The following is a 14,641-nucleotide window of genomic DNA, read 5'->3' as shown; positions in this document are numbered from 1 at the left end:
TTGTTTGAAAGTTTTCTGTTGAGGCAGAGGTTGGTGTGGGTCAGACAGATTGATTTCAGGTAGGCGGAGAAGCCTAGGGCAGATCACACATCGCATTTGCACGGAATTATCTGTAATGATTAATACAACCTCATCTGCTAACAGTGTAATCTGAGAGGAAATGGTACACAGGGGAGATTTTTAACAGCTCAGTTCCATTAAAAATATTTGTATGTAGTGGGCTTGGACCTGTTACAGAGGTACAGGTCCTATGTGAAACTTGCTAAAACTCCCCTCAGAAACTGTTACGCCTGGTAATGACCTTTTCCAAAGTGGGACAGAACGAAAGCACTTGCAAAACTTTCTTCTAAAAGAAATTCCCTCTGCTGTTACTACCCAAAGAGGGAACCACTGGGGTTATTTTTTTGCACAACTACAAGTCAATTTAGCATGCAATAGTTGTGCTACTGTGTGTTAATCTGGGCAACAACATGTGAATCATTCTGGAGAAGCCTGAAAGCTTTCATCCCGACTACAAATGACCATTAGAAAAGCACATGACATTTCCACTTGGAGTAGCCATGGGACTCTGGCCTGTGTCAGTCTGAATAAGTGTAACTTTCTACACTTACTCGTAGAGCTGAAAATAGAAACACCATCCCTCTCAACACTAATATCAACTGTTAATTGTGCTTAACAACTGCCCCAGTGTACTCCAACGGTGCTTCCATTTCTGTGTGTGATAGACTTGCTACACAGGATATAATGTAAAGTATTGAAATGAGCAAAATTCTGTTTTATATCTGAATGGCGTGTGTAGTTTGCTAGCTATAATAGCAAAAATTTTAAGCTAATTTTTAAGCTTTCTAGATATTAGATTGTTCTCTGAGCTTCTCTACTTTTCATTAGCTTTCTGTGGTCTTTGGACAACCAGAAGCTAGGACATTTCTCATTTCTGCTGATCAGTCATCCTGTGCGGTGAATTGTAATGTAGTGATGGTACAGGATTTCTTATGCAAGAAGAATCTCCAGTTTGCCAGTTACACTTGTTGTATTACCACCATGAAGCTCAGCAGCGCTGATATCTGGATCAGCCCTTTCACTGTTAGGTCATTAGAGAAAGTTCTTCTGACAGAAAGCTGCCTTTGTAGATAAAAAAGCAGCTAGGTATGTACTGTAACTGCAGAGGGAGATAACTCAGAATTGTTTCCCCTCCAATTGCAGATAGTCTTATAAAAATGGAACCAGTTTATGGTCATCTGATGGACAACAGCAGCAAGAATAATGTATCTTGTCAGGCTAAAGTGCCTTTCTCTCCTCAGGGAAGGAGAAGGCCTATTTAAAAACAAAAAAATGCATCATATTTTTGGAAGCATCTGCATTTATTTTAAAGAGCTAGAGAGAAAAAAAAAAAAAAGAGCAAATATAATCACTAAGACCAAAACCAGCTTTTGCAATGTACCCATTATTGTCATTATTTTATTCTGCTTGTTTTCTATAACTCTGTCTTAATCAGACTGAAGGTTTTTCATTCCATAAGCACTTCTGTCTTAAAAGCGTGTCATCTTTCAGATATTAATTTTAATTCATTTTATGTACTTTGATAATCAGAACTGGAAAAGCTAAAACATTCTGGGTGAAACTTGGATCAATAATCAGAAATTTTGCAATCGATTTCTTTTTTTTTTTTTTTTCCCCAAAGTAGAAGTGCAAACTGTGTTAGTAGAGGACGCACTGCAGGCATATCTTAGTCTTAAGGCAAATTACCTAATTTTTTTCTCTTCATTAGCTCCACTTACTTAATGAAGGACTTGCAATATATCCACTGTCCCAGCATCTGGGTTCCTGATGTAGATTAATGCCGTTAGATTCATGAGTTTAAATATTCCATATCAGTAGCCTTCCTCCTGTGGCACTCATTATCCAGAAATACTTCAGTAGTCCAGTTGCACAATGCTAAACAGGTCCTGAGTGTGTAAATCTAGACAATAGCAATTGTTTTTCAGATATGACATTAGGCATACATTTTTTTCCCCATAAACCTAAGTTTTGAGTCACAGTTACCTCTCAGTGTGTGAAATCCTCTTCCCCAGTGGGGAATCAGAGTTCAGTTATTTTTAAGTATACTTCCCCCCCCACCAAAAAAAAAAAAAAGTTTATATATAGTCCTTTTAGCAATCTTCTCCCAAGATACATCCCCATCACATGCCTGTGCCCCAGCAACTCTGCTGGGTTAGACCAATCTGGCACAGCCTTCCCCAGGCTGTCTCCTGGCTGATCCCTTTACCTTTAGACCATATCATCTCTTGTAAATTATTTCCTAAAGGCTGGAATAAAGGACTTGCATTCATTATCTTTCTTGTCCCTTTTTCACCTGTCGAAAAAAAGCTGGATATCGCAGATCGAGGAGGCACAGCAGCTAGTGCAGGGGGGCAGTTGAGCGATTATTTTGGGGAGAAGATCGGCATGCACAAAAGACTTTTCACGCCTGTGTCCACAGGGTGCCCTGTGTTAACACTGAATTTCTGTTTATGCTGTTTCATTATCTGCGTGAGCCCATACGGGATACCGCGTGGCATTTTTATCTGCTGTGCAAGATAAAATCCACATGGTGGTGTTGAGAACTGCAGAAGCCTAATAAAAGTTTTAATATAGTTTTGTTGAAAAATAATCTTATCAGTTATATTAGAATCATACATACCTGTTCCATAAAACCCAAGTGAAAGCTTGTTTCATTCAAATTTGACATGGAGGGAGCTATTCGATACTTTCATTTTTGTTGGTCTTCAGTACCAAACCACTTCATTAATGGTGATTGATTCAAGGTCTCACATGCAGGTCAGTGTTGCAGGTGGCATAAATTGATTAATCAAGGCAACAGGAATAGGATACCATTTAATATAGAACGTAAATTAAGTTTGTTTGGGAATGAAAACAGAGAGTCAAACTGTATTTTACTTATACCAACAAAATGCTCCTTATGGCAGAGCTGGCAGAGGTTAGAGCTCAAAAGATAGGTTCAGTGTCAGTCTTCCCACATACTAACCTTGGACTCATTCTTGTGAATTTATGATTGCAGGGAAATGCAGTGGGAGCTGGTTGTGTTCTTTTGTAATTAAAGAATAGGACTGGGACTTTCTTCAATGAGTATGAGCAATTTAATACCTAGGCCGTGCTTGATGATGTTTGCATAACCCCTTCTTTAAAGTATCCGGTTCCACAGTTTTCTTGGGTATTTGTTCTCCTGTTTCACCATCTACCTGTTTAGAAAGTTTTCCCTAAAATTCCTATGGCAAAGTAAGCTTATAGTTTTTGTTTGCTTGTTTGTTTTTTCCTTTTTTTTTTTTTACAGTAGTCACCGAGAACAATTAATTCTTATCATAATTTCCTCTTACATTTTAGAAGATCATTCTTATGTTGTTATCCTTGTTCTCCTTCCTAGGCTTTGTCTTTTCAACTAAACAAACACCTTTCTTTCAGATTCTCATAAAATACATCTCAAATTCTTTTCATTCTTTTTGCTCTTTTTCATTGCATATAAAGATATGTTATCTATACCTCCTAAAACATGCTTTGGAACAATTGCAGATGAAACTTAAATGGTATCAAGAGAATAGACTATTTTCTGTGATTTTTCTTCATACAGAACTTAGGTAAATGCATCACAGAATATAATTTGCCTTTTTTGAACAGCATCATATTATTGCACCATGTTTGTTTTTTGCTTTGCTCTGATTTTTTCCCCATACTGCTGCTTTTTATAGGTATCCTTCAATTTCAGTTTATGCATTTGATTTTCTTTTTTAAGGTTTTTCGTCTTATATTGCATTAGGCAGTTTTCTCTTGTATGTTTAATGTATTCCTCTTCATGATTGCTAGCTTTCTTTTAATCCTTTATTCTTTAGATTATCTTCCCAAGAGCCCCAACTAGCTAGTTCTCTGAGTTTGCTCAAGTCTGTCTTTTTGAAATCTTATCCTTCTTTTACTGCTGTCACAACTTTCTTTCCTCAAAATAAAAAAACACTTCTTGCCTTTTGCCCCATGTTAGCTTTTTTCCCTCCAGATTTTCAGTTAATTCTTCCTCAGAATTCACAAGCAAATCTATCAACTTTTACCATCTTCTAGAGCAAGAAATCGTTCCTAACATGTTCCAAGATATTCATGAATTCTCTGTCTCCCATCATATCGTTTTATCAGCATGAACCTATCTAACTAAAACTTCACCATCGGATCCCTGCTTTTATATGCTTCTGGAGTTTATTGAAGGAAGAGTCATAAGTAAATGTCAAAGAAGTGACTGTAATGAGTGCAGCTGTAGACAGAGAAGATATAAGTTGTTTTGCTATAAAAACTATATAGGAGAGATTCAGAAATACCATTCATTAAAAACATAAGAGTGGAGAATATTTTAAAGTTAAGAATTGTTTTCTGTAGATAGAGAAGCAAAACTGCGTACCAGAAAAGATGAATATGCTTGTGATGATTAAAATATGCTTTTCTTTAAATCGACTTGTTGTATAATCATGATTCTGATGGTTGTATTTTGACCGAGGCTTGAGTTTTAGAAAGGTTAACCTTACACCATTGGTGTACAGTTGCAAATTTATGGGGAAAAGTGTAGAATTTGTCCAATTAATAGAATAAGTCATGTGTGATACCAACCTAGTACAACTGAATATGATGCATTAAAAAAGAGATCTGTTAGACAGTAAAACTTGATAGAAATCTTAGTTTCTAAAGGCTGACTGAACCAACTGACAGACAGGTGTTGAGCACTAGCTCTCTTTTTGAAGGTGGGATGGGACATATTTGAATGAAGAGAGTTGCCAGTATACTGGGGAAAAAACAGACAGAAATATATATGTAGGAGACTTCATACTGGAGCTGAAAGGAAAAAGTTAGAGTGGGAATCTCTGTAGGAAGCAAGCGAATAATGGCACAGCTGAGGCAGATGGTAGCACACGACGCGTATATGTAGCAGCGTAAGCAGGTGACAGGTTCAGAAGGAAATGAAAAATTCAAGAAACGAAGTTACATTCCATTCAGAGAACAAGAAAGATGTGTTTATGTATTCAGGCAGTGTGACCTCGGAAAGGGATATGAAATGGGAAATGAGATAGCGTAAGTGTAGGGGTACAGTGGAGTTCACTTAAGCAAGTAGGAACCCTGTGCAGCTTAAACGTGAACTATTACAGATTGCTTCAGAGGTCCTAAGAAAGAGTGTCTTTTCATAAGAAGGAAAGCACACCAGTACCTGAGGTGGGGGAGCACTGTTTGAAAAATCTTACTGAGAATAAGAATTATTATATGTAATTTAGAAGGCCTTGAATCAAAGTAGTGGAAGAAAATAAACTCAGAAGTATATGGGATGTTTTAAGTAAATGGGGGGAAAAAAGTGAGGAAAAGGGTAGTTTTTAACTCAACTTTTTAACTCAGCGTAATTGAGGTGGAGATGACACACGTAGTTTAAGAAATAAAATGGAGTCAAAAAGGAGGGAGAGAACTGGAACAGCACTGCAAGAAAGTAAAATTAAAGAGGTGCAAACATTCTTCTTGGATTTAATACTTAAAAACATTTGGTAGTGGATCACAGTTCAACTTTTTTTCACTCTTAACCACAGGCTGGTGTCTACACATTTGACAACGTATGGAGGTCTTACTAACCAGATGTTAGTGCAATGAGTTATTCAGTTTCTGATTTAATCCTCCTTGAAGTAATATGTTGTCCCCCAGTGCTTAATAAGTAATAATGTACTGCAGCAAATTATGGATCTGTTCACTCATACAAATTAGAAATGTCAACAGAAAGGTGGTACTATTTGGAAAGAATGTTTTTTTCAGTGATGTTACTAACTTTTCAGCTCATGCACACAGAATACTGAAAACCGGTGAAGATATGGCAGTTTACAAACTTTTCCAAATATTTCTTTCCAAATTTTTCTCTTGTAAAATAAAGTGTTTTGCCAAATTATTTCAGTTTGACCAAGAAAAAAATCACCTCTAAGATAAAGGGTGGGTAGTCTGGTGAGAAACAAAGACAAAATACTGTAGCCCACTTAGAATACAAATGTCTCAGATTCAAAATCCTGATTGGTCCCAAAGAAAAAGCTCAAACCTGCTTTTATATGTTTCTTTACTTTCTTATCCCAGGGAAACCATAGAATCACAGTCTTTAATTTTTTGGCTATACAGAAATAGACTGTGCAGAATAGAATAGCTTCAATGGAAGATTGAGATACTGATCTTGCAATCTTGTAGTTACATGGTTACAGAAAATGATACTCAAGTCTTAGCTTTTAATTACTTGGGTTTTCACAAACATTTTTATGGGTCTTATTTTTGTTCTTAAAAAAAGGATGGAGAAAAAAATTCAAAACCTGAGTATTTTCTGTAACAAAATCAGCCAATATATACACTCATAGAATCATTAGTCTAGGATGTATCTCATTTTCTCTGGTTTTATATTCAGCCTGTGTTTGAAGATGGTAATTTTAGTTGAAGTCATACTCAAGTTAGCCTTGTATCAATTTCAAGATTACAGTGTTTCAGTGTATGTAGTGTATTCAGTGTTTTCATTGTATTCAGTGTTTTCAGAGGTTTAGGTAGGACTTCTGTGCTTCATAGTCTCACTAATAGTCTGCTAAGAAGACTTTTAATCCATACTGATCAAGGAACCTGAAGTGCATCTTGAGAAGTATTTTTTTTCAGTATTTCTACCTTTATTTTTAATGGATGTTTTTAACAAGAAAGAATTTGGTTTATTTACTAATGATTTTAGAAAAGGAGATGTGAACCTTTTCCCCAGTGCTCTGTGTTGCAATTTAGCTGGTAGAGGCTATTTTATTAAAAAAAAAAAAAAAATCCTCTAAGGCAATATCTTTTCAATAGTGACTTTCTTTGTAAGAAGCCTATTGATAAACAAGGCTGAAGAGCTTTTTTCATTAAAAGGATAGATTTTGTGAGAGATTATTAAAATTCAGTTACTTTACATCATAGAAGATTGAAATGTGGCTTATATCTTGTCACCTAAAAGCTCAGCTCTTACTGTTACAAACTGTTAAATACATCAGGGCTATAAACAACTCTCACAGCAAAGTGTAGGGCAGTTGTACCTGTGAATTGTGTGTAGGATCAGTTCTATTCTTTTTATTATTGTTTTCCAGAAATTTATTAAGCTGATAACAGAAGAAATGAGAAAAAAAAAGGTATCGTTCAGCATAGGAGGGAAATGTGGCATGACTAATTTCATTATCTTTAAACCATCCCCAGGGGGATGGTATCTATAAATTTACGTGTATGTAACATATACGTAGAGCATCCTAGAGAATTGCGAGCGTTCAGGCGCAGTCTTGCAAGAAGTGCAGTGAGCTCGCATGCACAGTGATTGCATTAAATGCCAACTGCAATGGACCGTCTGTAACGCAGCTCGGCGAGGAGATTTGCCGGGTGCTGACAGCAGGCACCATCAGTGCAGAGCGGTGCCAGGAACAGCGCTGTACCTGCACGCAGAGGCAAGGTCGGATTGCGCAGGCCGATGGGGCAGTGACGAGTTTCCAGTGCTACACAATAGCCGCAGTCATTTTCCCTAAAAAAAAAAAGGGAAGACAACTGAACTTGAAGCTGTTTCATCCTTAAATCTCCCTCTCTTGAGGTCATGCTAGGATGCTGTTCTGTTCCCAGGGCAATCTCCAGGAAATGGGGTGTGAACGAGGGAAAAAGTGCCTTCACCTATTTAGCTGGAATAGCCTTTCTCAAGCTCATTAAGTCGTTTTCCTTAGAATTTCTCATTATTTTTCATGTTCCTTAAAGTCGTATTTCCGTTACTCTGTGAAGATCTGTCCATTGTAAAATTAGACTTGAACTTTGTGTAACTGATAATTCCAGAGAGGAAAATTTCCTGTAAAAGGAAAAAAAAATTCCTGCTGGGAAATGAGAGTTTCCGATGGCCCTTCCCTTTCCCCCATCCTCTTTCCCCTTCTAATACAACTTTTTGGCGTTTTGAACTACTTAGCTTCAGTCGATGTTTTCCACACTGTCAGAAATGGAGTAATGCAAGTAGAAAACAGAGAGGAATGATACAAAGGGCATAGGACACTATTTGCAAAGAGAAAACATTTGCATGAATGAAAAAACAGTCATTGTGCAGTACCTGATGAAAACTAGTGTTCGAAACATTCACCTTTTAAAGACAGAATATATTCAATAGAATTGAATAAAATTCCTTTAAATCCTTAGCTGGTATTTGTAATTTTTATTCCCCAGGGCTTTTGAGGCCAAAAAAACAGAAGGTATAGCGCCACAATATGAACAGTAAATAACTATGTAATTAATCTGGTCATTTCCAGCTGGTTACCTGCCTCCAAATATTGGTTTGACTATCAAAGAAGAACCTAAGAAGCCTCATGCTTTTAATCCAGATCACAGAGGAGTGACAAACACCAGTTTGCCCACATTAGGATGCCTAGCTGGGCATATGGCTTTTTGTTAGGAAACTTTAAAGCAGGCTGTGGGGCTTGTTTGCCATCCTAGTCATGAATTATGGGTTATCCTGGTCCTAGTTATGGATTGAAAAGACTTTTAAGTGGAGAGAATGTGGAGGGGAAGGGATGGAGCACAAACCAATTTGTCAGCTCCTTTGTTCCAGACATGGGCCACCAAATTTACAAGGATGTTACAAATGTTTTTTTGTTTGTCTGGGGACAATGATAAATCCTGAGTGTCAGGGAGAATTAGCTCAGGGAGAGGAGGGATTTGTTTGTTTTTAATTTCTACATAGAAATTTTATTATTAACATAACCAAGGAAGGAAACAAATCAAGCGAGTAAACAGAACCCGGGAAGTCAAACTAAAACATTCATTGGTTGAACTGTTAGGAAGAGGAGAGTGTAATTTCTTCATTTTAAGGAGGGATAAGAACGCAGAAGACTACTTTAGGGGCATTTAGGGATCTCCTAGATAAAATCCATCTCTGCCTTTCACCAGAATGTGCTAAACATAAAGCCACTGTATTACATGCTACTGGAGACATCATCTGTTAGTGTAAATGTCTTACGGCACCATCTATACTAGTAAATTAGATAGCCAAGGCATAGGCTTGGACACTGCCCTGCAGTCCTTTATCTGTTTACCTGCCAGTGTGTCCCCTGGGAGGTTTTTCTGCCTGTCCCAAATGTCACAGTCCCAGGCAAGGTGTTGGGACTGGTCCCAGGAGGCAGCAAGGAAAGTGGGAGGGGAAGAAGCGGTAGTTCAGCTTGCCTGTGTTTGGGCTGTGCTGTCACAGTTGCTCTTCAGGCCCGATTTTTTTGGTGATGGAGACATAGCCAAATTGACTCTAAAATTTCAAACACTTGCGAGATCCTGCTGTTGTTTTTGAATGCAGAGCTTTTCTCTTCCTTATCCCTGTTCTTGAGATTGATACCATATAATAGAACAGATTTGTACCTACATCTGGAAAACTGTGAGATTAAAAACTTCAACTCATATAGGCAGTGCATACAGAGGGCACAGCAACCTTATTCTCATATAATATTGCTACATTAAGTTATCTTCAGCCTACAGAATTGGATAATTCAGTTTTACTTCTTTGATACTTTTGACTCATCAAAGGTCAAGTCTAAATTAGGTAAGGACTTTAAGGATAACTCACATCAGTGGGTTATCAATTTAATTATCGACAATTCAACAGAGGTAGATTAGTATGTATCAGCAGGGCGTTTAGTCTCATGCTTTTAGCCCTCCATAAGTAAGGTCACACAGCAGGGAGAGGCATCATACGCTAGCCCATTCATGCCTCAGTAATGAGTAGCTGCAGTTCCACAAGGTGGCACTAATAAGATGTAATACCATGTCTGTATAACAGAAACCTTCTTTGTTAGTTCTGTGTTAATTGTGAAATTGCTCAATTTGTTACACTGTAATGGTGTTTTCAACCTATGTACTAGAAAATATCCCCATTTTCATGCATGTAGGGCAACAAAAAAGCTGGACAAAAATACTTTTTTTTCCCATTTCTAAAATATTTCACAGTTCTCAAAACACATTTCAAAAATTAATAGGATTCACTTTAGAGACTTCTTCAAAGAACATAGCTTTCATTGCGTGCATGTGTTCCAAAGACTTCAGGTATAATCTTTAGTTCCTTTTGTGCAGCAACTGTATATAACTACACCACACATCATTGTTCTTGGATGTATTATCCCAACATGTTAGGACCTTCAAAAGTTCTTGAACCCATGTTAGCAGTGTAATTTAGGGTCATATCCCAAGCAGGTGAGGATCTCAGATTCTCCAATAATCTCCAGCCATGTAGCAAACTATTTTCTCTCTTTTTCTTCTTTAAAGCTAGGATTAGCATTAGACTGTAATGAGAACTGATTTTTAGAGTGCCATTATTTCTCTTCTGTATTAGGCTATAAGTACACAGACTATAATTAAACTGTGAATTCATAAGTCGGCATTGGAGCTTGAAGTTTAAGGTTAAATTATAGTGAATGAGAGATATTAACGATAGAGAAAACTGCAAATACACATAGAAAGTCTGGGAGGAATAATTCATTGTGGATAAATGGCTAGAAAAGTAGCTTCAAGGGTCTACTCTAGTAATCTTTAAACACATATTTCAGTTAAAGCAGTTTTCCTTTGATTCCAGGGGGATTTCTTGCACGGTTAAATGCCTTGCTGAATCTGAGATTAAGGGTCAATTATGAAAACACTTGAGTAGATGTTTTATCTTCATACTTTCTTTATGCCTATAAATTCAAAGATGTCCAACCTGTGATTTTCTTTTGCATCTAAATATTGTCATTTGAGAGCTACAATCTTACTCTGTTTCCCATGTTCTTTTTGCCCCAAGTCTACACATATTTTAGGAAAGTACCCAAAGCAGAGGCTGACCCTAATATGGGCTTAAGTATCAAAGTAAAATTTGGTACATTTCCTTTGGTGTATTGTGCCACTAAAAAGTGGCACACTCAATGCCTGCCCTCATCTTGAATTTTCCTAACTTGACCTAAAATTTGAGTTCTATATTTTGAGTTCTGTGTTGCCCATAGACCTTTAAAACTTTACAAGACTTAGCAGCTGAATCGGTTTTATACCCTGCTCCTAAGATTATCTCTGTGTTTTGCCCAATTATTGGTAAGTGCAAAATGCATAAGCAGTCCCAGAATCATGGAGAAGAACCTAAGTGTCCTACCTCCTAGTTAAATGCTAAATTTTCTTGAGCCTGGTATTCAGCAGTTGAAGTTATAAATTTGCTCAAACTGAGAGATGTGAACTCACATACCTTTTGTGTCACCATTAAACTCTGATTTAGAAGGTTAGAGGCACCACTGTCAAAGTCACTTTGAAAAGGGCGAACCCTCTTCAGTCCTTCACAAGAAACCCTTGAAGCATCATGTCTTAGGAGTGACTCACACAGCCGTGTCCATGCTACCAGGCTGCGGAGGGCCAGGGTGCAGGCTGGAGAAGTGGCCGCAGTTCTCCAGACCATGTAATTGGTAGCAGACTCGATGGTATGGCTCTTGCCCATGGCCCTCAGCTCTTCTGCACAATGTCCTGGTTCAGTTTGGGGGTAGCACGAGCTATTCCCAGGAGAAGTTACACGTGAGACCACTCAGTGCAGGGGGAGGGAGGACGGCAAGATAATTTAGCCGTGGAGCTGTAAGCCATGCTGTGCCGCTTGCCCTCCAGGGCTGAGAAATAAGGGATTATGTCCCATTTTATTTACTGTCTAAACATAGCCTAATGGACCCTAAAAGTTCCCTCTAGCACGTCACTGTGAGTCTTACGCCTGCTGTTAAACACAGAACTTTTCTCTCTCTTATCCCTCTCCTTCCTAATAAAACAAAGCTGCTTTACTTTTATAGATATAACCCAAATGGCTTGGGTCCTGACTCTAGCACTTCAGCACAAAAGAGTATGGATCAGAATTCAGAAGAAACTCTGCATTTGGTGCTTCTTAGTGGCAATTGTAGGTGTTTTCCTAATTAGTGTGTAGGGTTTTTAGATCACCCCTCTGAAGCTGTGTCCTCAGTTCAAACTGGTCATAATTGCCTTCTGGTCTCAGCTAGTTCAGAACAGAATCTGAAGTTTTCTTCAACTTTTTTTTTTTTCTCCTCCACTTAGGGAGATATGCCCACCGATGTAAACACAGTAAGGAAACACATGCATTCAGAAGTTTAACAGTGGCAGTTTGAAAACCACAAAACATTTCCCTGACCTACAGTAGAAAAGTACCAAAATGGTTAAGTGGTTTGGAAAGCTACAGTTACAAGGGATTTAGAAGATGGAATGCATAATGGGATATAAAAAAGCAGTTTTATGATTTTATTCAGAAAAATAAACTTAATTGGTATATTGTCCTCTTTTTTTTTTTTTTTTTTTAGAAGTGTGCCTAGGAAATACAAACCACACACAATTTTTCATCATATCCAATAATCTATTTAAACACATTAATTGAAAAAATAATTTCCAGAATCATGCTGGAATTACTGAATTATTCTTCTTTATTGCAACTTGTCTTGGTCAATAGTAAAAGAAATCATCTCTGGATCTTTATCTTCGGTTATAATGGTCTGACTAAAATATTCTGAAATCAGTCATCTTCTACTATGTTATTTCTGTGTATCATCATAACAACTGAGGTTGCATGATTTGCTGAGATTAGTTTTTGACTCTCTCTATGTATATATTTTATTGCCTAGTAGTAGAAAAAGTTTTATTCTTTCTATTTTTAATGATAGTCGTAAAGTGGTGGGATTCATCCTTGGAGAGCTCTCTATAAGGAGGAGGTACAGGCAGATTCATCTCAGTCCCTTGGCTGACTTTGGGTCCTGTCACAATAAAGGTTAGCACAGAGCATGGTTTTTGCTAAAACTGGCTAGTTTAATTTGACTTGCTGACTCATTTTTCCAGCTGGTCTGTCATTCTACTCAATTCCAGAAGAGACAATGCGAAAAAGAAAACTCTTTTGAGCATGCCACCCCTTTGCCAAGCCAAGTAACAATTAAAAACTCCAATTTACATTGCAGTTCTTTATCTCTGTTAATTACCCAAGGAACAGTAGACCAGATGTACTGTCCTTTGCTTGTTGTCAATAATTTAAATTCTAGATTCTTTATAGATTAGCTGCAGATTTAACATGCTGCTTCTTTTCCCTAAATTACATATCATTTCACAACTTGATTCCAATGCAGTATTTCATTATTACATTTGAGATCAAATGCTAGACAGTCCCATCTAATTGACTCATGGGTTTTATACACATACAAGCACACCCCTATGACTGTTTCTTATTTACTTAATTAACCACTTTTAATCCTGTTAAAAGAGACATCAAGTCACTGAGCTATCTTAGTAGTACTTTTTAGTGGGTTTTGGTCTTATTTCACCACCACCTTGAAGAAGAATATAATTTGAAGGAAGTGTTTAGTGGACACTAAGTTGTAACAGTTGTGAGTCCAGAAAAGAACAGAAATGTAATAGGGACCTTGTGAGCTGAGAGGTACTGATAGAAAATAACACTGTGATATTCAACTTGGAAAAAACGTACGGTGATTAAATAGAAACAGAAAGATCCATTAGAAGGGATATAGCTGACACTTTGTGAAAGAGGTCAAGGACAAATGGGGGATGGCAAATCTGACTTGAATTTACAAGGTGATACAGCAATAAAAAAGCAAATGAGATACAGACATATCAGTTGACATCATGTAACCGCTATCATTACTGATATTTTCAAGGTAATGGAAAGTTTTTTTCATCTGCCTCTGTACATATGAGCTATGGGAGGAAAATTTTACCACATCACACATGTGCAATCATTCCCATACCTGTTTGTGTAACTAGAACTGTAACGGGCTTGAGTCATTACTCAGGGAGGACCCTGTAGGGCATAGTTTTAGTAGAACTTGAAATTTTGCCTCTTAAAAAAAAAAAAAGAAAGAAAAACTGATTTAATATTCAGTGCAATAGACATTAGTTACATTAATTCAGCTTTTAGGTGCAGAAACAGAGGGTTGATACATATAAAGCAGATCAAAAGGTGTTGCTAATTAAAAATGACATCCAGCACGAAGTTTTATTTGCCCTTCTTGCATATAGGGGTCAGCACTAATAAAGTTTCACCAATTGCTAGCTGCTGACTGATGATTTGGAGCTATTCCTACAGCTCTTGGTTAATATATAAGCTCCGATTTTGTCACACAATTTTTCTTACTTATCTGACAAATGAAGGTCTACCTGAGCACATGCTAAATAATATGAAAAATTCTATAAATGACCATGTGAAAACCAAGCAGCGATCAGTAAGCAGTTCACAAGTAGGGTCTCCAACTTTACATTGTGAATATTATTTAATGAAAACATTAACTTATTACTCAATTATAGCCTGTTTGCAAATTAAGTGTAATATGTTTTAATTTTCAACATAGTCATCAAATTCCAAAGAAAAGGAATTCATAGTCTGATTTTGTACTGTGATCTATGTTTTGTAAAATGAAGTGGTAAAACTAAAGGTCCATAAAGAAACAGATGCCTAAAAAGGAAAAGCAGTCTGATCCTGGGCCATTTCTTATAAAGGACCTGATAATACTAAGCTCATTAAATCTGGTGGGAAAATATTTTTCCCACCTTTTAAAGGATTGTTCAGCTTCTGAGCAAA

General features: G+C 37.2%; 1 protein-coding gene across 2 annotated transcripts in view; it reads left to right on the top strand.

Annotated features, from left to right (window-relative positions):
* Nucleotides 1–14,641, top strand: part of CACNA2D1 (calcium voltage-gated channel auxiliary subunit alpha2delta 1) — a 421,781-nt gene that overhangs the window by 346,776 nt on the left and 60,364 nt on the right. The window lies entirely within an intron of this gene.

Source organism: Apteryx mantelli, chromosome 1 (genome assembly GCF_036417845.1).
Source record: "Apteryx mantelli isolate bAptMan1 chromosome 1, bAptMan1.hap1, whole genome shotgun sequence".
Taxonomy (NCBI): domain Eukaryota; kingdom Metazoa; phylum Chordata; class Aves; order Apterygiformes; family Apterygidae; genus Apteryx; species Apteryx mantelli.
The sequence above is the reverse complement of the archived record's forward strand: the minus strand, read 5'-3'. Positions and strand labels throughout refer to the sequence as shown.